The sequence below is a fragment of the Aotus nancymaae genome, unplaced genomic scaffold (assembly GCF_030222135.1).
Source record: "Aotus nancymaae isolate 86718 unplaced genomic scaffold, 86718_ANA_hifiasm-v0.15.2.pri h1tg000025l, whole genome shotgun sequence".
Classification (NCBI taxonomy): Eukaryota; Metazoa; Chordata; class Mammalia; order Primates; family Aotidae; genus Aotus; species Aotus nancymaae.
In genome coordinates, this window is record NW_026988438.1 from 28,867,528 (window position 1) to 28,889,590 (window position 22,063).

The 22,063-nt window shown below is 43.2% G+C and overlaps 1 long non-coding RNA gene and 1 other non-coding gene across 2 annotated transcripts; one reads left to right on the forward strand and one right to left on the reverse strand.

The window, feature by feature from the left end:
* Window positions 1-281: 281 nt before the first annotated feature.
* On the reverse strand, window positions 282-421 carry LOC135276553 (U4 spliceosomal RNA). The gene has a single exon (XR_010344114.1). It is a non-coding gene; the product is annotated as a U4 spliceosomal RNA (small nuclear RNA).
* An 8,514-nt stretch (window positions 422-8,935) lies between these two features.
* Window positions 8,936-16,598, forward strand: LOC105732849 (uncharacterized). The gene is made up of 3 exons (XR_001111090.2): window positions 8,936-9,061; window positions 15,669-15,961; window positions 16,522-16,598. It is a non-coding gene; the product is annotated as an uncharacterized LOC105732849 (long non-coding RNA).
* Window positions 16,599-22,063: the final 5,465 nt, after the last annotated feature.

Genomic DNA, 22,063 nt, shown 5'->3' on the forward strand with positions numbered 1-22,063 from the left:
CTACTAAGTTACAGAGCAGGGAGTCCTCAAAAATCAAGAGGAGGAACGCACCTGTTTTAAAGAAAAAAAATTTTTTTGGGGACGGAGTTTTACTCTAGTCACAATGACATGATCTCAGATCCCTACAACCTCTGCTTCCTGGGTTTAAGGATTCTCCTGCCTCAACCTCCCAAGTAGCTGGGATCACAGGTGTGCACCACCACGCCCAGCTAATTTTTTTGTATTTCTTTTCCATTTTAATTTATTTTTATATTTTTATTTATTTAATTTTTTTAATTCCATCCCCATAGAGACTGCCAAAAATTGCCAATGCCGACTACATTTCCAGTCATCATGGCGGGGTATTGGGAAAAGTTTTCAATTGCAATAATCGTGCCTTTGATAAACCTCATTGGCTACAGTACTGCCACTGTGCAAAGCTATATTTTTGTATTTTTAGTAGAGACTGGGTTTTGCCATGTTGGCCATGCTGGTGTCCAACTCCTGGCCTCAACTGATCCACCCTCCTCGGCCTCCCAAAGTATTGGGATTACAGGTGTGAGTACTTAATGTTTACATTAATAACCTATATGAGTAAACTTAATAACCTATATAAGTAAACATTAAGTACTCACACCTGTAATCCCAGCACATTAACGTAGAAACAGGATTACTTAATGTTTGTTTATATAGGTTATTAAGAATAGCATTGTCTCTTATAGAGGATTGTGATCAGTTTGTTTCAGCCTATTAGTATTGTTACTTTTCTATGTTACTATTGATTTTAACAATAATTTATGAGTGTACTATTATCTTTAAAGTAAAACTTATTTTTAAATTAAGAATGCTTTTCGCTTAAAGTACTGGTATATTTTTATGTTTTGGGTCTTTATTTAGTTATTAACTTGTTCCTGAAACTATAAATATTTTATAACCAAAGGTGCTCAAGCTCTAAATATATAATCCAACAAACTTAACCTGTGTGTGTGTGTTTGTGTGTGTGTGTGTGTGGGTGTGTGTGTGTGACAGGGTCTCTGTATTCCAGGCTTGAGTGCAGTGGTGTGATCATGGCTGGCTCACTGAGGCCTCAAACTCCTGGGCTCAAGTGATCCTCCCACCTCAGCCTCCTGGGTAGCTGGGACCACAGGCACTCGCCACCATGCCAGCTAATTTTTGTATTGTTTGTAGACATGAGGGTCTTGCTATTTTCCCAGGCTGGTCTTGAACTCCTGATCTCAAGTGATCCTCCCGCTTTGGCCTTCCAGAGTGCTGGGATTACACTCGTGAGCCCTGCACCCTGACCAGATTTAACTTTTTCTAAAGCTTTTATTTAAAATAAAGTCACCGTGGTTAAGATGCCTACGACAGTTTTGCATTTTAAGTGTGAAGACTATGTTGAGTGAATTTTTCCATAAGTTGTAAAATGTACATCCATGTTTATTTCATTCCTATGGTTTCCAATTAATTGTCCCTTCTTCCTTTTTAGAAAAACCTGGACTAGTGGGCTCTGTGTCAATTTGCATTTCCAGAACGATGGCGCTGAACACTCTGCGCTTTGACATTAAGTGGTGCAGCGGGACGGCCACCAGAGGGCGCGTGTCCTCCGCCTGTGCTGTGAGAGCGAGGGCCCTGCAGTGCCCCCGGCCACCAGCAGAGGGCGTGCTGGAGCAATGCGGCATAACTGCCTAACAGCCAAGCTCCTCTAACAAACAGAAGCCCCGTCTTTACATAGGCTTACAACTCGAGATACTACACGTGAAAGGGTCTTGGGTTTACAGTTTTAGAAATTACATGTGAAAGGGTCTTGGTCCATGGATTAGGCTTGGGGTGGGAGTTTGAACTTGTTTAAGTTAAAACAATGCCTTCCAGAAAGATTCCCCTACACCATGCCTGCGATCTATAAGAAGGCAATTAAGGTGGTGCCCCGTCAGCCCGCCTTTACTTCTACTGAAATGCAGTGTGGAAGTCAAGGGGAGGTGATCTTAGATGCTTGGGTCTCCTTCCTCACCAGGTAACCTCCTCCCTGCATACAGCCACTCTCCTATATGGGCTACTGTCCAGCCTCACTCACAAACGCTGTGAGCAACTGTGGAAAGAAGACACCTGTGGAGCCCCTCCCTTGTCCAAGTCACTCTGCTGATAGACCTCCATAACTCGACTCACTAAACCCTGGACCACCCTGGGAAGAATACCTCTGCCCCTGTACTTCAGACAAAGACTACGAGGCGGTTGGGCACTGTGGCTCACACCTATAATCCCAGCACTCTGGGAGACAGAGGCAGGTGGATCATGAGGTCAGGAGTTCAAGACCAGCCTGGCCAAGATGGTGAAACCCTGTTTCTACTAAAAACACAAAAATTAGCCAAACGTGGTGGTGGGCACCTATAATCCCAGCTATTCGGGAGGATGAGGCAGGGAATTGCTTGAACCTGGTGTCAGGTCTCCATATGCAAACCTGGAGCCTGAAAATCTGAAGTCCTGCTTGCCTCTTGATCATCTCCCGTCCTCCACCTGCTTTCGCCATTGTCTCTGATTGCCCAGCGGGACTTCCCCGGAGAAGCCCCTCACCCAACCCTGCCATCTTAACTACTCTTAAGATAATGTGAATACCTCTCACTCATCCTGTCATCTTAGCGCTCTTCTGCCTCACCCCCAGCTGCCATTGTAACTAAACTTACGGTAATGTATACTCCTTGCCGCTACCCCCACCACTGTAACCGATCTTACTCTGTAACTTTCCAATGCCCACCCAAAACCTATAAAACCAACTCCTATCCCACTGCCCTTTGCTAACGCCCTTTTAGGCCTTAGCCAACCCGCACCCAGGTGAATAAACAGCCATGTTGCTCACACAAAGCCTGTTTGGGGGGTCTCTTCATTCAAAACGTGCATTTTCAACACCCAGGAGGCAGAAGTTGCAGTGAGCCAAGATCACACCACTGCACTCCAGCCTGGGCAACAGGGTGAGATTCTGTCTCAAAAATAAAAATAAAAATAAAAAACAAAGACTATGAGGCTAGCAGAGGCTGTGACCAAGCACCTAACCCAAGCTTTATCGGCAATAGCTGAATTGGAACTAGGTTCTCACGTTCACAGGGTATGATGAGGGCCTCCTGATTACAAGATCCAAAGTGTGACTGGCACTTCCATTAACATGTACATATATTTGTCTGGAATCTATATATGAGCATTTTCATGTGTCAAATTTTGCCAGAAGTCTCACATATTATCTTTTATCATAGTCACAAAATTCTGTGCTCTTCAGTATAAATACTTGCCTTTTTATAGTTGAAAGTTGGGGATGCAGGTGATTTTCCACACAGCCAGCAGCTAAAATATTCCAAATGTGGTTTTCACCATGCATTGGGATTTACTCGGGGTGGCTGTCAAAATATGAGGGAAATATTAGGGAAAGCTAGAAGATTATAGTCTCTAACCCAAAAATATATAAAATTAGCCATATAAATTTGAAAAAGTCCAGTTTCTTTGTGAGATAACAGTATAAAACATGTTATTTTTCATCAAAATTTGAAATAAGTTGGGAACCTCTGCAGCTCAGCCACTGGCTGATGCACTGTCGCAAAGTTGCACTCCAGCCTTCTCACTTCTGTGTCCTAATTTCTTCCCAGGTACTCCTGCTGAGTTTGAGCCTCAACAAGGAACTCAAGGAAGTGCCAATTAAAACACTGAAGTATCTTTGCCTGTCTGGTTTGCAAGATGAAAAGGACTGATACAGTTTACTGTTGGTGAAAGCTACAGGCACTCTCTTGCTAACTTCAACCCTCACTAACACTGACCTCATGCCACTCTTCCCCACAATCCCTCAGGTATGTCCCATTTCTGCTCAATTTTATCCTCCAGACTTCTAACCCTTAGTGCTCTAAATACAAAACCAACCTATATGCAATCCCATCCCCAATTTAATACTAAATTACACTAGGAAATGAAATCACAAGAACAGAAAGGCATAGGTCAATGTCTAGCATAATTATAAAATTAATAATGCTCAACAAAATAATCATAATTTGATGCTAAGACATATTTGAAGGATTACAGACCATGATCACTGCATCCTTTTCTCAGAAAATCAAGCTGGTTTTGCATACTAAAGCCATCCCGGCAAATAAACATCAAATAAGCAGAAGGAAGAAACCCAGGTACTCATCTCCATAGATGCAGGAAGTACTTTCCACAAAGGCAACACCATTTCATCATAAAAACACCCAACAAACTAGGGATAGGAGTTTTTGTTAACACAGCAATCAGCCTCTATGCCAAACCCATAACTAGAACCATCTCCATTGTTAGGGCCATATATGACAAAAACACAGCTAACATCATAAACAATGGGGAAAAGTTAAAAAGCTCTTTCTCTAAGATCTGGAACAAGTGTGGCTACTTTTACCACTTTTATTCATCATAGTACTGGAAGAGCAATTAGACAGTAGAATGCAATAAAAGGCACCCAAATTGGAAAAAAGGAAGTCAAATTGTCTCTGTTTGCAGGTGAAATGATCACATATATATATATATAGAGAAAACCCTAAAGATTCTACCAAAAAAAAACCTACTAGAAATAGTAAATATATTTACTAAAATTGAAAGATACAATATCAGTATACAAAAATGAGTAGCACACCCATGCACCAATAGTGAAACACCTAAGAAAGAAATCAAGAAAGGTACTTCATTACAGTAGCTACTACCTCCGCCAAAAAAATGATACCTAGAGATGAACTTAATAAAAAAGGTGAAAGATCCCACAATAAAAACTATAAAACATAGATAAAAGCTATTAAAGCAGACACATGTAAATGGAAAGATATCCCATGTCCAAGCACTAGAATATTGTTAAAATATCTATATCACCCAGTGGGATCTACAGAATGAGCACAATCCCGTTAAATTACAAAGTACATTCTTCATAGAAATAGAAAAAAAATCCTAAAATTTACATAGACATGAAAAATACCTCAGATAAAAGAATCTTGCATAAAAAGATAAAAGCTGGAAGCATAACACTACCTAATTTCAAAATACACTACAAACCTATAGTCACCCAAACAGCATGGAACTGGCACAAAAAAAGGGGCCAGGGAGAGACAGAGATAGATAGAGATAGATGAATGACTGACAGACATAGACAAATGAAACAGAATAGAGAACTCAAAAATAAATTCATGCATTTACTGTCTACTCATTTTTAACAAAGGCACCAAAAAGACACCTTCAGGAAGGACAGTCTCTTCAATAAACTGTGCTAGGAAAACATAACACCCACATGTACAAGAGTAAATCTAGACCATATACACAAATCTACTCAAAATAAAGATTTAAATGTAGGATCTGAAACGATAAAACTACCAGAGAAGGAAAAATAAGATAAATGCTTCATGAAATTGGTTAGGACAAGGGATATTCAAATAGGCATCAAAAGCACAAGCAACAAAAGCAAAAACAGACAAATGCAATTACATTAAACGTAAAAGCTTCTGCAAAGCAGAGGAAGCAATCAGTAGCATGAAGAAACAATCCAGAAAATGGAAGAAAGTATTTGCAAACTATGCATGAGACAAGCGGTTAATACACAAAACATGTAATAAACTCAAACTACTCAAAAGCAAAAACACAAATAATCTGATTTAAAAATCAAAAAAAGATTTACCCAAAACCTTTGTTCCCCACCGTTATTTCCCCAACTTCTTTTCCCGACCGCCTTTGGCCTGCTCCCTCTCACCACCCTTTTTCTTCCTCCATCTACCCCAAAACTTTTCCACCATTTTCCCCCACTGTCATTTCGAAAAGCCTTCGCTATGCTCCCACTCACTACTGTTTTCACCATTCATCTACCCAAAAACTTTTCTTCACTGTTTTTCCCCTCCGTCTTTTCTCCCTTTCCCTGGCCACGTTCTTTTTCCCCCTCCTGCTCTCGTCACCCTCTTTTGCTCCTTCATCTACACAAAAACATTTCCCCCATCTTTTCTCAAAGCCTTCTCCCCACGCCTGCTGCCCACCACCTCTTTTCCCCCTTCATATGCCCAAAACTGTTTTCCCCATCGTCTCCCCGCCGCCTTGCCACCCTCTTTCCCTTCTCAATCTACCCAAAACATCTGCCCATCCTCTTTTCACAAGCCCTTCTCCTCCTGCTTGCCACCCTTTTTTTCTCCAGATACCCCAAACTATATTCCCCATCGTCTTTTTCCCAACCCTCTTTCCCCACTCACGCTCGCCACCTTTATTCTTCTCCTGCCTGCCACCCTCTTTCCCCCCTCCATCTACTTAAAAACTTTCCTCCTGTCTTTTCACAAAACCTTCTCCCCCTCCTGCTTGCCACTTTTTCCCTTCCCTCTCTGCACCCCTTTTTCTCCTCCCACTTGACACCCTCTTCCCCCCCACCTCCATCTACCCCAAATCGTTTTAACCACGTCTTCTTTCCCTGTCTTTCTTTTCTTCCAATTGTGTTTTTGCAAATCTTCTCTCTCTCCTGCTCACGCCCCGTTCCCTGCTCACCATCCTCTTTTTCTTCCTCCCACTTGCCAGAGTCAGACTCCATTTCAAAAAAAAGAGAGACTGTTAAGTGTGCGTAGATATCTTCATTAGTCATCTATTTTCTGTTTTCTACATATCTTGAAGTGCACCACTGCACTCTGCATATCTTGAGAGTGTCCTGCTCAGTCACCCAGGCTACAGTGCAGTGGTGCAATCTCGGCTCACTGCAACCTCCGCCACCTGGGTTCAAGCCATTCTCTTGCCTCAGCCTCCTGAGTAGCTGGTATTACAGGCACCTGCCACCATGCCTGGCTATTTTGCATATATTCTTCACATTAGCCAGGTGCAGTGCTGCACACCTGTAGTCCCAGCTACTTTGGGGGCTCAGGCATGAGGGTCACTTGAGCCCAGGAGGTGGAGGTTGCAGTCAGCTGAGATCTCACCACTGCATTCTAGCCTAAGTGACAGAGGAAGACCCTGTCTCTAAAAAAAATTTTTTTAAATTGCTCTTGGAATTATGATTCATATATATTCCCTATGGTTTCCAGGATATCAAGAAAAAAAAAAAAAGGAGGCAGAAAGAGAGAGAAGAAAAGGAAAAGCTGAGCAAGAATGGAAGGGCAGGGCGAAGTGTCTCACACCTGCAATCCCAGCACTTTGAGAGGCCAAGCCTGACCTTTTAGTGATTTTTTTTTAGATCATCAGCTATTGTTAGTGTTAATGTATTTTATGTGTGGCCTAAGACAAGTTTCCTTCTTTTAATATTGCCCAGGGAAGCCAAAAAATTGGATATGCCTGCTTTAAATCAAATAAATAAATAAATAAAAAGACAATCTACATTTGGAATGCCTAAAAACACTACCAGCCATGCAAAAAACTTGAGACTCCACACACATACCCCATACACACCACACACCACACACCACACATACCATTTCCACCTCACACTGCACACATACCGAGCCCACCTCACACACCCCACACACATACCCCATACACGCCACATACACCACACATATCATACCCACCTCACGCACTACACACATACCTCATATACACCACACACAAATTTTCTAAATACCACTGTGGGCAACCTCTAGCCATAGGGTTCATAATATCCGAGGATGGTCCAGTGGGATATTACTCGCCCTATGGCGGGGGCAGGTGCCTGTAATTTCAGCTATTTGGGAGGTTGAGGCAAGAGAATTGAGAAAACTTGGTTTTCTCCCCCTCATTAGGGTTCAGAATTAAAAGTCCACCTTCACAGGCAGTAAGATAATATAGATAAGTGACACCATCACCCTATTTCAGATGTTAATATGTCTAGGGGGGTTGGGGTGATTTAAGACCACACAACCTTGTGCCACACAGTGGAATTCGCGGGCCAGAGGGAGACATTTGATTGCCGTGTTGTGATCTTCTCACTGAGTGTAAAGGCAGTATTGTTTCACTTTGGATTCTTTCTTCTGTTGATATCTTATGAAGGCACTTTCAATTTCCAAGCATATAATAATTTTTGTTTAGCTTTTAATCATTGACTTCTAGCACAATTCTGTGATCAGAAACCTGCTGTGAAAGTGAAAAAAATCATTTTTGGAGCAATGGAGTTTTGCTGTGCTGCCCAGGCTGGTCTTGAACTCCTGGCCTCAAGTGATCCTCCTGCCTTGGCTTTCTGAAGTGTTACAGTTACAAGAATGAGTCACTATACCTGGCCGCATTTTTAATGGAGAAGAGTCTAAGAAACACTATCTCTGATAAAAACACCAGCTAAACTCTTGAAGTGTCACTTTTTTTCACTCTCCATTTTTTCCCTTTGTCTCTTAACATCAAATTTCGTTGAATGCCTCTAGATACAACTTTCCAATTCTCCTCCTTTTTTTTTTTTTTTCTAAAGGTAGAATATTGCTCTATCCCTCAGGCTGGCATGCAGTGGAACCATCTCAGCTCACTATAACCTCTGCCTCCTGGGTTCAAGCAATTCTCATGCCTCAGACTGCCCCAAGTTCCTGGGATTACAGGCGCCAGCCACCATGCCTGGTTTATTTTTGTATGTTTAGTAGAGACAGGGTTTCACCATGTTGGCCAGGCTGGTCTCCAACTTCTAACCTCAAGCACATGCCTGTAATCCCAGCTACTTGGGAGACTGACACAGGAGAATAGCTTGTACCCAGGAGGTGGAGGTTGCAGTGAGCTGAGATGACACCATTGCACTTCAGCCTAACTGACAGAGTGAGACTCCGTCTCTAAATAAATAAATAAATGCTTTTTTTTTTTCTGCCACCCCAGACTTTTTGGAAAAGGAGTTTGGAGCTGTGTCCAAGGATCCCAGCCTTTGACCTCAATTGCAAACAGAGTGGAGTGTCTCTTAGCTCAGGAGTTTGTGCTGCTCAAGAGTTTGCACAAACACAAAGTTGAGAAACTGCTTGCTGAAAGGGGTGTAAAAGGCAAAGGACAAACCGGTTGTCCTCTAAAGTGGAGACATTTCTATTCTATGCTGGGCTAAGATCTCGGAGAATGCAGGCAGGGAACAAGTTTTGCTGGTTTCCCAATGAGAGACACCCTGTGGTAAGAGAGGCTCTTCTCTCTCTATCTGGTGAGTTACTCCATCTCTTTGGTACCCAATTTTCTCATGTTTAAAATTAGGAAGCCAGGCACCGTTGCTTACACTTGTAATCCCAGCACTTTGGGAGGCCAATGTGAGCAGATCATGATGTCAAGAGATCAAGACCATCCTGGCCAACATGGTGAAATCCTATCTCTATTAAAAATGCAAAAATTAGCCAGGAATGGTGGCAGATGCCTGTAATCCCAGCTACTCGGGAGGCTGAGGCAGGAGAATCTCTTGAACCTGGGAGGTGGAGGTTGCAGTGAGCCAAGATTGTGCCACTGCACTCCAGCCTGGGCAACAGAGTGAGACGCCATCTGAAATAATTAATTAATTAAATAAAATTAAATAGGGAAGTAAAACCACATGTCCCCTAGGAACCTTTCCTCTTAGTCTTTCTATGAGTTAATTAAAGAGATTTGTTTTCTTATAAGCATACATCCAAAAAGGTACTCAACGTAGGTTTTTCCATGTTTTCTAGAATTTTATAATTGCCCCAAATGATGTGGGAGTATTTGGAGGAGAAGCTCTTCCTTGCTTCCTTTATTATTTTTTTGTTTAACAGATGAAATCTCTCCCTGTCACCCAGGCTGGAGTGCAGTGGTACAACCCTGGATCACTGCAACCTCAAACTCCTGGCCTCAAGTCATCCTCTAATTCCAACCTCTGGAGTAGCTGGGACAGCAGACCAACATCACCATGCCCAGCTAATTTTTAAAATTATTTTATAGAGACAGGGTCTCACTATGTTGCCCAGGCTGGTCTCAAACTCCTGGCCTCAAGTGATCCTTCTGCCTCAGCCTCCCAAAGTGCTGGGATTACAGGTGTGAGACATGGTGCCTGGACCTTTATTGCTTTTTAATAAACTTAATTACATTCTTTTGAATATCTTTAGAACTACAATGTTTTTGTCTTTTGAGGCTAGACTTGAAGCTGATTTCCATAAATAGTCATTTTGAGTCAAGTCTTTTAAATAAAGTGAGTGGCCAGAGATGATGACAAAATTTTGTCTAAAGCAATTTCCCAGAGAGCACACTGTGAACTCTAAAACGTGTGTGCCAGTCACCGGGCTACAGTTCACTCTTCTTGCCAAACTCAGAATTGCAAATGAAAATTATTTATTTATTTATTATTATTATTATTAGTTTTAGACAGAGTCTCACTGTCACACAAGCTGTTGTTGTAATTCATGAAACATATTTTTACTCATTGAGTTCATAATGGCTTTTTCTTATGTATTTTTATCAAACTATATTTTCCAAAATATTGTTATTTTGGAATATTTCCAAAATATTTCCAAATGTTTCTGACAACCTCATATGTTTTCCAACAACCCAACCTCATATGGGGTTGGGTCTTTTTTAATACTAATATGGAAAACCATTGACTTAGATCATCTTTAATGTGTGTTTCTTTTTTGTGTTTTTTTTTCTTTTTTTCAATTATTTTCCTTTCTCTTTCTTTCCTTTCTTCCTTTCATTCCTTTCCTTCCTTTCCTTCCCTTCCTTCCCTTCCCTCCTTCCTTCCTTCCTTCCTTCTTTCTTTCTTTTGAGACAAGATCTCACTCTGTTGCCGAGGCTAAAGTGAAGTGGTGCAATCATGGCTCACTGCGCTTCTACCTCCTGGACTCATGTGATCCTCTTACCTCAGCCTCCTAAGTAGCTGGAACTACAGGCATGTACCACCACACCTGGCTGATTCTTTGATTTATTTTGTAGAGATGAGATCCTGATACGTTGCTCAGGCTGGTCTTGAACTCCTGAGCTCAGTGATCCTCCTGCCTTGGCCTCCCAAGTTCTGGGATTACAGGTGTGCATCATCACACCCGGCCTTTAAAGTGCATTTCTATTTCTAAAATTCCATTACTTTTAGGTTAACTTTGTTCTTTTACTTATAGGTAGACTTACTACACTCCATTCTACAGCAAGCCAGATGGAAAACCCACATTGCTAAACAAACAGGAGAATGTTTTTATTCCTTTTCTAAGATCAATGCCAGTTGTATTTATTACAAGTTTTGTTAGACACTTGGAAAGTGTCTACAAGATTATGTAAAAGTACAGATCAACCAAGGAATACAAAGTTATAGCTACTAAAACTATCAGTGTGATATTTTTAATTCCACATGTGATCAAGTCACATCCCCTGTGTATGAATGCCAGTGGCTTCCCACTGCTTTCAGAATGCAGTCGGAGAGGCTGAGAGCAGCTGGCATGACCTCTGTGATCATCCCTGCCAGGCTTCATTCCTTGCCCTGCACCCCATGCTCCATGAGTTCCAGCTCTTGCAAATGCCACCCATCCCAGGAGTCCTCTGAATGCCCTGTGTCCTCTACTTGGCTTGAATCAGCTGGGATAGGAATTCAGCAGATAGGAGCAATTTCTGGACATGGTCCTGTGCAAGCTGAGCTGGTTAGGATCTCAGCCTGGGCACTGAATTAGAGTCACTGAAAGTCAAGGCTACGATACAGGAGGACCACCAACACAGCCCAGCGGGAGGAAGCAGACAGGATGGGGTGGGCAGAGGGCTCAGAAGCCACCCTGCACTGAGAATGTGCTCTTAGGTCCCCTTAAGGAGAACCCCCGCTAGTGTCCCGGGCTTCTGGGCACACCTCAATTATTGAACTTATTCCACAGCTCCATAGCTTTCTAGCTGTATGACCTTGGACAAATGATCCAATCCGTCAAGCAACCACTTTCTTGGAATTAAGTGCACATCCTAGCAGGTGGAATGATTACATTAGAAAATGCACTAAAGCTCATAACATAGTGCCTGACACATGGTCAGTGCTCAGTGAATGATATTTATGTTACCATCAAGATCATAATGCTTCCAGGAGCCTTCATAAAAACAAGGGCATTCTCTCTCACCCATAGTGTAGATTTCTAGGGGGCCGCAGGAAGGCTCTCTTGCCCTCTACCCTTTCTATAAATTTCTGTTGAACTGGCTGATGCCTGAGTGAGGCCTTATCCCACTCATTTAAAGATGTGATCATCATTAAAGTTGCTCTAGAAAATCTGGTGTGTGTGTGTGTGTGTATGTGTGTGTGTGTGTGTGTGTGTGTGTCTAAAAGTTACTGCTGACGTCAATCACTGATGTCTTAGTGAACAGGAAATCTTCCAGTGTTCTGTGAGGAGAAAACAATAGACAGCATGAGCAGAAGGAAGCCAGGGATTTGAGGATGGAAACAGGCAGGTGGGGGCATTTATAGGGGTGTAGGATGAGGTACATGCATATGTATGTGGGAAGCAGGAGCACCGGGGAAAGGGAGTGAGGCCAGGAGGAGAACCTGGTCTTCTCCAAAGAGAACAAACCCATCCTGAGAATTTCCTGTGAGAAGTCTCCATGGCATATGCTTTCCTGTGCTAGTTGATCACACCCTCACCACATCCTGAGGCAGGCATTACCATCCTGGTCCACCCGGGAGAACATGCAGGCCGAGAATATTCTGTGCCCTGCTTCAGGTGACACAGGTGGCACCTGGGGATGCTTCTGTTCCAACCCAGGTCTGTCTCAGTCCCAAGTCTTGCTTTTTTCTTGTCAGCTCACCACCACCCCCAAGAAGCCCCTAAGCATGTTGCCCTCCTCGCCCATGGTGGCCTCTTTTTGAAGTACTTGGTGCTATGGGAATTATTCCCCCTGGGATGGCCTTGCAGAAATGCCTCCCCTAGCTGAGTTGCTTTTCAGGCAGCACCTGTGATATGGTTTGGCAGTGTTCTCACCCAAATCTCACCTTGAATTGTAATAATTCCTATGTGTCAAGGGCAGAGCCAGGTAGAGATAACTGAATCCTGGGGGCGATTTCCCTATACTGTTTTGATGGTAGTGATAAGTTTCAGGAGATCTGATGGTTTTATAACCATCTTCCCTGCCACCATGTAAGACGAGACTTGCTCCTCATTCCCCTCCTGCCATGATTGGGAGGCCTCCCCACCCATGCAGAACTGTGAATCCATTAAACCTCTTTCCTATATATAAAGGTATACCCAGTCTAGGGTATATCTTTATTAGCAGCATGAGAACAGACTAATACAACCTTCCATTGAGATTGGGCTCATGCACTCTCTCTTTATTTAGCCCTTCTCATCTCACCTTCAACTCTTCCTAGGTCTCGCACTGGCCTGCTAGGCTGTGTGGCTGGAGGGAGGTGTGCACTGAACATCCTCTAAAGCCGACACCAGCACTGGGGAATGGGAGAGGACTGGGTGATGGCAGCAAGAAGGTGGGCACAGTTAGGAAAAGGAACTCCAGTCCAATGGGAAGGAAACAAATCCCTATGAGCATCTATTATATGTTCAGGTTTTCTATGCTGTCATTTAACCTATATGAACAGTCCTTTGATGCAAACAGGGCTTAAATTTCTGAATCTTTCCTCTCCTTATTATGATGATCAAAACCAGAATGCTTTTGAATGGTTATTAGGGAAGAAATGAACTTATTTTCCTTTTTTTTTTTTTTTTTTGAGACGGAGTCTTGCTCTGTCACCCAGGCTGGAATGCAATGGCACAATCTCGGCTCACTGCAACCTCTGCCTCCCGGGTTCAAGCAATTCTCCTCCCTCAGCCTTCCAAGTAGCTAGGATAACAGGTGCCCCCCACCACATGTGGCTGGTTTTTGTAGTTTTAGTAGAAATGGGGTTTTAGTATGTTGGCCAGGCTAGTCTCAAACTCCTTACCTCGTGATCTGCCCGCCTTAGCCTCCCAAAGTGCTGGTATTACTACAGGTCTGAGCCACTGTGCCCACCTAGACTTATTTTTCTACACTACAATATCTTGGAGTAGAGATGATGTTTTAAATTTGAGAGTGAATTCAGACTTATGTTGGCATGTCAGTCTGAACTAATGAAAAGCTAAATGTTTGATTCTAAGTTTCAAAAGAAACCGTTTTATTGTATATGAAGCAAAGAAACCAAACTAGGTTAATGGTGGTGGTGGTCATTTACCTCTCTCTCTATTTTTGTCTACAGCTATGGTTAGAATTAGAAGAGTTGGCCTGGCATTGTGGCTCACATCTGTAATGAGAGCACTTTGGAAGGCTGAGGTGGGAGGATTGTTTGAGGCTGGGTGTTCAAGACTAGCTTACTCAACGAAGTGAGACTCTGTCTCTACAAAAAATGTAATAAAATAAAATTAAGCTGGTGTAGTAGTGCATGCACGTAGTCCCAGCTATTTGGGAGACTGAGGCAGGACAATCACCTGAGCACTGAAGTTCCTGGGTGGCACATCAAGATCCTAGTTTTTTTAGCGGGGCAGGGAAACACTGGGAGGCTGAGGTGGGTGGATTGTCTGAGGTCAGGAGTTTGAGACCAGTCTGACCAACATGGTGAAACCCTGTCTTTACTACAAATACAAAAAATTTAGCTGAGTGTGGTGGTGTGCACCTGTAATCCTAGCTACTCGGGAGGCTGAGGAATGGGAATTGTTTGAACCAGGGAAGTGGAGGTTGCAGTGAGCCAAGATCATGCCAGTATATTCCAGCTTGGGTGACAGAGTGAGACTTCTACAAAAAAAAAAAAAAAAAGTAGGGGGAAGAATTAAATAATGAACAACTTGTTTGTCATTAGATCATCAGCTGCATTAAATGGCTACTTTGCAGATGCCTGAAGGAAACCTGATTCAGCCTCCCTACCTCATTTCTTACCACTATCACACTGAGAGTCACTCCACACGAGGGACTCTCATAATTTGGAATATCACCTCTCATTTTGGGGGCACCTATAATATTAATTCTATAACATTTGTATCTGTGAAAAAAATCTTTACAAGGCAGAAATAAACCTCCGCCTTGCATAAACAATCACAATACCATTGAATATCCGGATTCCAATTCCGTGTTTCCCAAATATTAATCCAAGGCTCTAGCATTAGCAAGCAACTGCAATGTGACAATTTCTCTGGCAGGTGGCAGTGGTGTGTAAGGAAAAAGAGCCACACCGTGGGACCAAGGTTCCCCAGGACAGAGAAGAATGGAGGGTGGCGTGACACATTCCTCTCAAGTCAGCAAACACCTACTGAGCCCTTCTAGTCTCCAAGCACTGCCTCAGGTGTGGGGTGGAGCCAGTAGGGGTGAGCCTGGGTCTCCAGTGTGGGGAACTCACAGTCTTAGGGAAAAACGTGTCCTTGTCTATCAGGCAGGATCATTCAGGCTACTCTTGGAAAACTTAAAAATCAAGCCCACAGCCAGTGTTTCTCTGTCTACAGGCCTCATTGTAGGGACAAAGAAATCCCTAAGGCAAACCTGCCCACATTTCCAGGGAGTACCTGTTGGTACAAGGCCTGGAACAAGAGTGCGTGTTTGCATGTGCTCGGCTGTTCTCATAGGTGTTCATCTCCGCACTGACTCTACAATTAGCCCATTGTATTTGTGGGGTCTGCAGCCTTGGATTCACCCAATTGTGGATTGAGAATGTTTGGGGAAAAAAATCCACAAATTTCCAAAAATCAAAATTTGAATTTGCCACACTCCAAGCACTACATCAAATCCTCACGAATGTGTAGGCATTGTACTAGGTATTGTAAGTATTCTAGAGAGGATGTAGCATATATGGGAGGATGTGCATGGGTTATATGCAAATACTATGTCATTTTATATCACAGACTTGAGCGTCCTTGGATTTGGGTATGGAGAGGATGTCCGGAAACCGATCTCCCACAGACACGGAGGGATGACTGTATATACAATTTCACCACTTCTGCAACTGTGATCTATCAAAGGCACGAAAGAAGAAGACACACAACCTGCCCTAGAGCCACAGACCCAAAAGGAAAAAGAAACGGTTTTTTTTTGACCTTCTACTCTGGAGCAGACATTTTATTTTGTAAGCATTATCTCGTTTAACATTTATTACCACCTCAAAGTGGCAGAGGCAGCCATTATTCTCACTTGACAGGTAAGGAAACTGAAATCCAAAGTTCACAATATCATCCACGATCCATAGCTGCTAAGGGTCCAGGGCAGAAACTGAAGTCTGATCTCAGCAGATGTCTTCTCAGTAAACCACAAATACTGAATGTGAAATGCTTTGTGAGTTAGGAATCCCAGTTATGAGGTGATAGCAGGCCTGGGACGTTTGCTTATACTGCCCTTATGACACTTGAATGCAGTGCTTTTCAAACATTAATCAAGTGCTTACAAACCACCCATGGCTCTTGTAAAAATGAAATTCTGATTTAGGTGGGGCAGGATGCTCTGAATTTCTAATGAGCTCCCACGTGACATCAAAAGATGCCAATTTGGGGACCAGACTTAGAGCAGCAAGGCTTCAATTTGCAGAGGTCCCTAAACTTTTTAAATTGTCTTAGCAACTCTAGGTGAAAAGATATTCCTAGTCTACTTTTTAAGTTGTTAGGTCCAAACAACTAAAGTCCTTATGTTCTAACAACTTGGCAGCGATTTGAAAAAATTATTCATATATAAATAAAAAATAATATTTTTATTTTTTTTTCTTAGATTGCCACAATTACTTACTAACGGAATTTATGTGCCCAGAGCCTCACAACTTCTTGAGCCTTGAAACGAGATGGAACACTACCAACATCATTTCCTGTTCCATTTTTATTTTTTTTTTATTTTTTTTTTTTTTGATACTGCTCTTGGGTGTGAAACAGCTTTAAGGCTTGGCTTGATATGACATCATTAAAAGGAACTTTGTGCATGTTGAAATGGGAAGCTTACTGGAACTACTAGTTTACATGGAGTCTGACAAATATCCCTCAGAAATCCCTGCTGCATTTCCCTTAGAAATTTACTATATCCTTGGGTGGGCTTTCCTCCTTCCCCCACCACCCATCCCCCTTCCCAGTCTCTGCCCCTGGCCTCCAGCTCCTAGGGGACTAGCTGGGTTGGGGTTCCTCGGGTTTTTCCTCTCCTTCCTCTTTCCTTTCTGTTGATTGTTGCTCCAGCTGGCTGTATTGCTTTTTAATATTGCACCGAAGCTTTTTTAAATAAAATTTTTAAAAAAGGAAAAGGAAAAAAAAAAGAAATTTAATATATCCTGTGGTGCCCCGGGGCTCCTTGGTGCAGCAGCTTTAAGGTACTCTCACTTGTATTAACCAACAGCAGTACAGAGAAGTGGACCAACCTTTGGACGAGGAGCCAAGAGACTCGCTAGAATTCTGTGTGACTTTCGCAGGCTGTAAACCTCTGGGTCCCCTTTTCTGATGACAGAGGGAGCCCTAGAGCCGCTTTAACTTTTAGGACCATTCAGATATAAAATCTGTGATTCTAATATTTCGTACACATGACTCAGCTGCCCTGTGAGATTCAGCTCTTCCAGGGCAGGGCTGCGTGTTACTCAGCATCACACCACATGGTGCCTTTCCTATACTAGGTGCTCAGTAAACAGCTGTGCAACAAACACCTTCTGAAAACATCTGAATCGAGGTTTGGTGGTGGGGGAGGGGTAGTTTTATTACTTCTTTAATATCCAGAACATTTTGATGCATACAAGCAGCATTGTTTTTCTTTGAGAAGGAGTCTCACTCTGTTGCCCAGGCTGACTACAGTGGCATGATCTCGGCTCACTGCACCGCAACCCCCGCCTCTCAGGTTCATTTTCCTGCCTCAGCCTCCCAAGTAGCTGGAATTACAGGCACCCACCACCATGCCCAGCCAATTTTTTTGTATTTTTTTATTTTTAGTAGAGACAGGGTTTCACCATGTTGGCCAGGATGGTCTCAAGCTCCTGACCTCAGGTGACCCACTCACCTCAGCCTCCCAAATTGCTGGAATTATAGGCATGAGCCACTTTGCCCGTCCAAAAGACACATTTTCAATGGCCAGTGTTATAGTGATAACTTTAAAAAGAGATGAGGGTATGTAGTGGAGTATGTATGGTGGGTATGTAGTGTCATTGCATTCCAGGCAGACAGGAATATAAATGGGAATGCGTGAGGATTCAGATGCAAAAGCCTGGATTCTGATGACAGGATAACTGAGAACTGGGGCAAGTCACCTGAGTCTCTTCACATCAACCTCTTTATCTGCTTAATGAGAGCCGTGGTGGCTGTTCTCTGCCTATGAGATAATTAGGAGCATCAGAAAAATACTGAATATGAAAATGCTTTGTGAGTTAGGAATCCCAGTTACGCCACATCACCACCCTGGGCTTCTCACCACCCCCTCTACGTGCTGACTGTGCTATATGCTCAGCAATGAATTGGCCTTCCAAAGCCATAACCAAAAAGTAGAGATACTGCCCAAAGCCACCACTTTAATCACGGGGCGCAGATGTTATCTAGGCAATTGGAAAGGAGCTACTAGGTGAAGGCAAGGAGACACTCAGTCTCTATCCATTTGAGAGGTAACACACTGAACACCATAAATCAATTCAGCTCATAAATATGTATGTGCCCTTCGGGGAAAAACCTTTAACCCTGATCCAGGGAACAAAAGAAAAGAGACGTTACTATTTTCCTTTCCTTGGGACAATCCTATGGAATGGCTTTCCCTTAGGAATGGAAATTCTAAGCTCACAGCCTGACATTTTCCCCTAAAATGATAGGACCACCTTCCAATCCTGCCTTCATGTACAGATGAATCACTTTTTCCACTCACCTAACTTGTCAGTCCTACCCTCCCAAACTGATGAGCCTCAGGGCTTTACAATCTTATCTTTTGAAGAATTAGATCCAAGAACATCTGTCAAGAAATCCCTGAGGTCCCCCGTGAGTTACAGTTTACCATTATTGATTTTCCTCATAGTAACTAGTAAATGTAAAACAGGCCAAACACACATTGTGGCAATAAAGAGCTCTAAGTGTCTTGGTGTACTAGGGTTCTTCAGAGAAGCAGATCAATCACACACATACACACACACAAACTCAGAGAGAGACAAAGAGAGAGAGAGAGAGAGACTCACAGAGAGACAGACAGAAAGAGAGAGAGAATGATTTTAAGGAATTGGCCTATGTGATCGTAGAATCTGGCTAGTCTGAAATCCAAAGGATAGACCAGGTATGCTGGAAACGCAGGCATGGTTTCTATGCTGCAGTCTTGAGGTCTGATTTCTTCTTCTTCAGGAAACCTGTCTTTGCTCTTAAGGCCTTCAACTGATTAGACAAGGTCCACCCACATTGTGCTTTACTCAAAGTCTACTTATTTTAATATTACTCACTTCTAAAAAAAGTCTTCACAGCAACATCTAGACTTGTCCAACAACTGGGCACTGTATTCTAACCAAACTGACCCAAACAATGAATGGTCATTGGTGTCCAGCTGGTGCCCAAAAATGACTGAAGCCCTCAAAAATAGCCTAGAATGAATTATTTACTATAATTCGTCTGGCACCATCATAAGAAGAGTAAAGCTGAATGGCAGAAAAGATTGGAAGAAGGAAGAGCTTTCTCAGGGACTGTCTCAGGAAGATGAAGTACCAAAGCCCCTCCTCCCGCACCTCGCATCTGGGCTGTGTGGCCCGCACAACCAGCGGGAGTATCTGAGTGGGTGTGGGAGCATCTGCATGCAGGCGTCTGCTGGGAAGCAGTCCATCTGGGTTGATACACCCTTCTCATCAGCATTTCCTCCTCCACCAGGGAGAGTTCTGCTGAGTAACAGCCCACATTATCAGGGTCAGAACTGGAGGGGGTGATGGAGCTCTGGGAAAGATAAACGATGCAGAAATAGTCACTCAAGGACTCCGGGAAAGAAACGCCTTCCCTCCTCAGCCCTGTCCTCTCCCTCTGCCAGAATATGGGTCACATTGGCCTGATGGCAAGAGGTTAGCCTGGGGGAAGATTGGCACCAGACCTAGGTGCTTGGAAAAAGGAACTTCTTGAAATACTCTGCCTGCTGATTGAAAAATGCCAATTCCCTGCCTCTTACCCGCAGTGTTTTACTTAATGATATTAGGAGGTGGTTCCTAGCTGGTGATCAGCTAGAGCTCCTGAAGAGCTAAATGAAAGTGCCAGTTGATCCTCAGCCCTGCTTTGGCACCTATATGGGTCCTGTGGGTTCCTGTGAGTTTGGTGACGTGTGCTTCCTAGTTTCCCTGCCTGCCTCCCTCAGGGCTTGATCCCAACATACCACCCCCACTTCCAGCTCCTGTGAGCTTCTGAAACAGAAGTCACACAACGTCATTCATTTTTACATTCAAAAGCTCTTTTTGATGTGGGCGAGGAAGGTTACTTCACCCTGCACGCAGCTTGGGAAACTCCCCCATGATTTACATACCTGTAATTTTCTAGTTTCCCCTTCTCTCCTTGTGTCTTCTCTTCCAGTAGGTAGATTTTTCTGACTTATTGGGATATTTTAGGTGCATTTTTTGTTGCTCCTTTTGTCTGCAGTGTGCTTTCCTCTTTTGTTCATCCTTCAAACCCCTTTTCAGGCTTGTCATCTTATCTTTACGTTTCTTCCATACATTCACTTCCTTCCAAGTGGCAGAAACCCGACTACTGCATGCGTGGCTTCTGTTCCTCCGATGCATAACCGTGGTTTCATTTCTTATAGAGGCATGACTGTCTTCCCTGGCTCATCAAGGACAGAAATGACTCAACCTCTGTATCTGCAGTACCTAATAAAGTGCGTGGCACAGAGTAGGCATTCACTCTCCACTTGGAAAAATATAAAGGCATTTAGTAAATGTTTATTTAACTGAGTTAACCTGGAGGCCTGCTTTTCTTTCCCATAGTGCACAGGGGCAATTCCCAGGTGGATGGAATCAGACCAAACAGAGACAAACACCCTGGTCAGTTTCCAGTGGGGAGGTTGGAGAGGCTGGAGTGTGGTGGAAGGGTGACTGGGATGACACTGCAGAACCAGTGTCCCTGAGGTGACCCTGGAAGTCTAGTGTAGGAATAGGAGACGGCAGAGGGAAGAGAGCAGAAACTGAACCTGAGAACTGAGATGGAGGTCAGCATTCCTGAAATATGTCTTCTGAGCTGAAAGGCTGACATCTGTGTGTGTGAGTGTGTGTTCTGTGTAGGGTTATGCAGCACAGTATCTATTGGTGAACCATCTAATTAGTCTAAACAAGGTCGCAGCTACCAAGAGGAATGTGGTAGGAAAGGAAGGTAAACTGAGATGGAATTATTGTCTAGGGGAACCAGAGGCTTTAAATGCATAAACTTACTTACTTGTCAGATCAACCAGGTGAGGAAGGTGCATCCAATCATTGTATAGATGGAGACCTGGATGCTAAGAGAGATGGAGTGACTTGCCACCGAAGGCGTAGCTAGTGAATCACTGGGCTGATAGTTGTAGCCCATGAGTCTCATTCCAAAGTTCCCTGTACTGGACTGAGCTTACAATTTGGGCCTGGTCTCCAGTCAACAGTCTCAGTATGAATCAGGTAGGTTGTAGCCCTGCCTTTTCCAATACACTTGATGTGAGTTGCTCTTCCTGGAGAGAAACTAGTGAGTTACCTGCTAAGTACTTCAGATTCAGAGTCAGCAGGTAACCCTGAAGTGAAATTTACTGCTGTTGTTATATCTGAAAAGGTAAAATGCAATGCAACTGGGAAAATATGTTTTAAACAATGCAAAACATTTTGCTTTTTTCCTCTCACTGGGTCCTCAGTAAGTGCCCCCTCTGCAGGTTTGTGTTATATTAACAGTTGAGTTTTTGTGAAATGTGTGATTACTGCCAGAGTAGAGCCTTCAATAGAGAGCAAATGGAATTCATGTAACCTACGCTAACCTCAGACAAGGCTCATTACTGTGGTTCTCTGAGCAGACCATTTCCCAGAAAGGCCCAAGTGGAAGAATGAAGAAACAAAATTTCTACTGAAAAGCTTCTATTGTTTATTTTGTGCTTTTAAAATGCCAGGCCTGGTGCTAAAAACTTATGCATGTGTTTTTACATTTGGTCCTCACAATAACCTAACAACGTCTATATTTATCATTTGTATTTTTCTGATGAGGAGGCAAGGCTCCAGAGAGGTAAAGACACCTGCCTAAAGTCCAATATCATCTGCAATATGGAGCCGGAAATGGAAGTCAAGGCTTTAGACTGGAAAGCTTTAGCCCCACGGGATGCAGAATGTATTCTTTCGCTT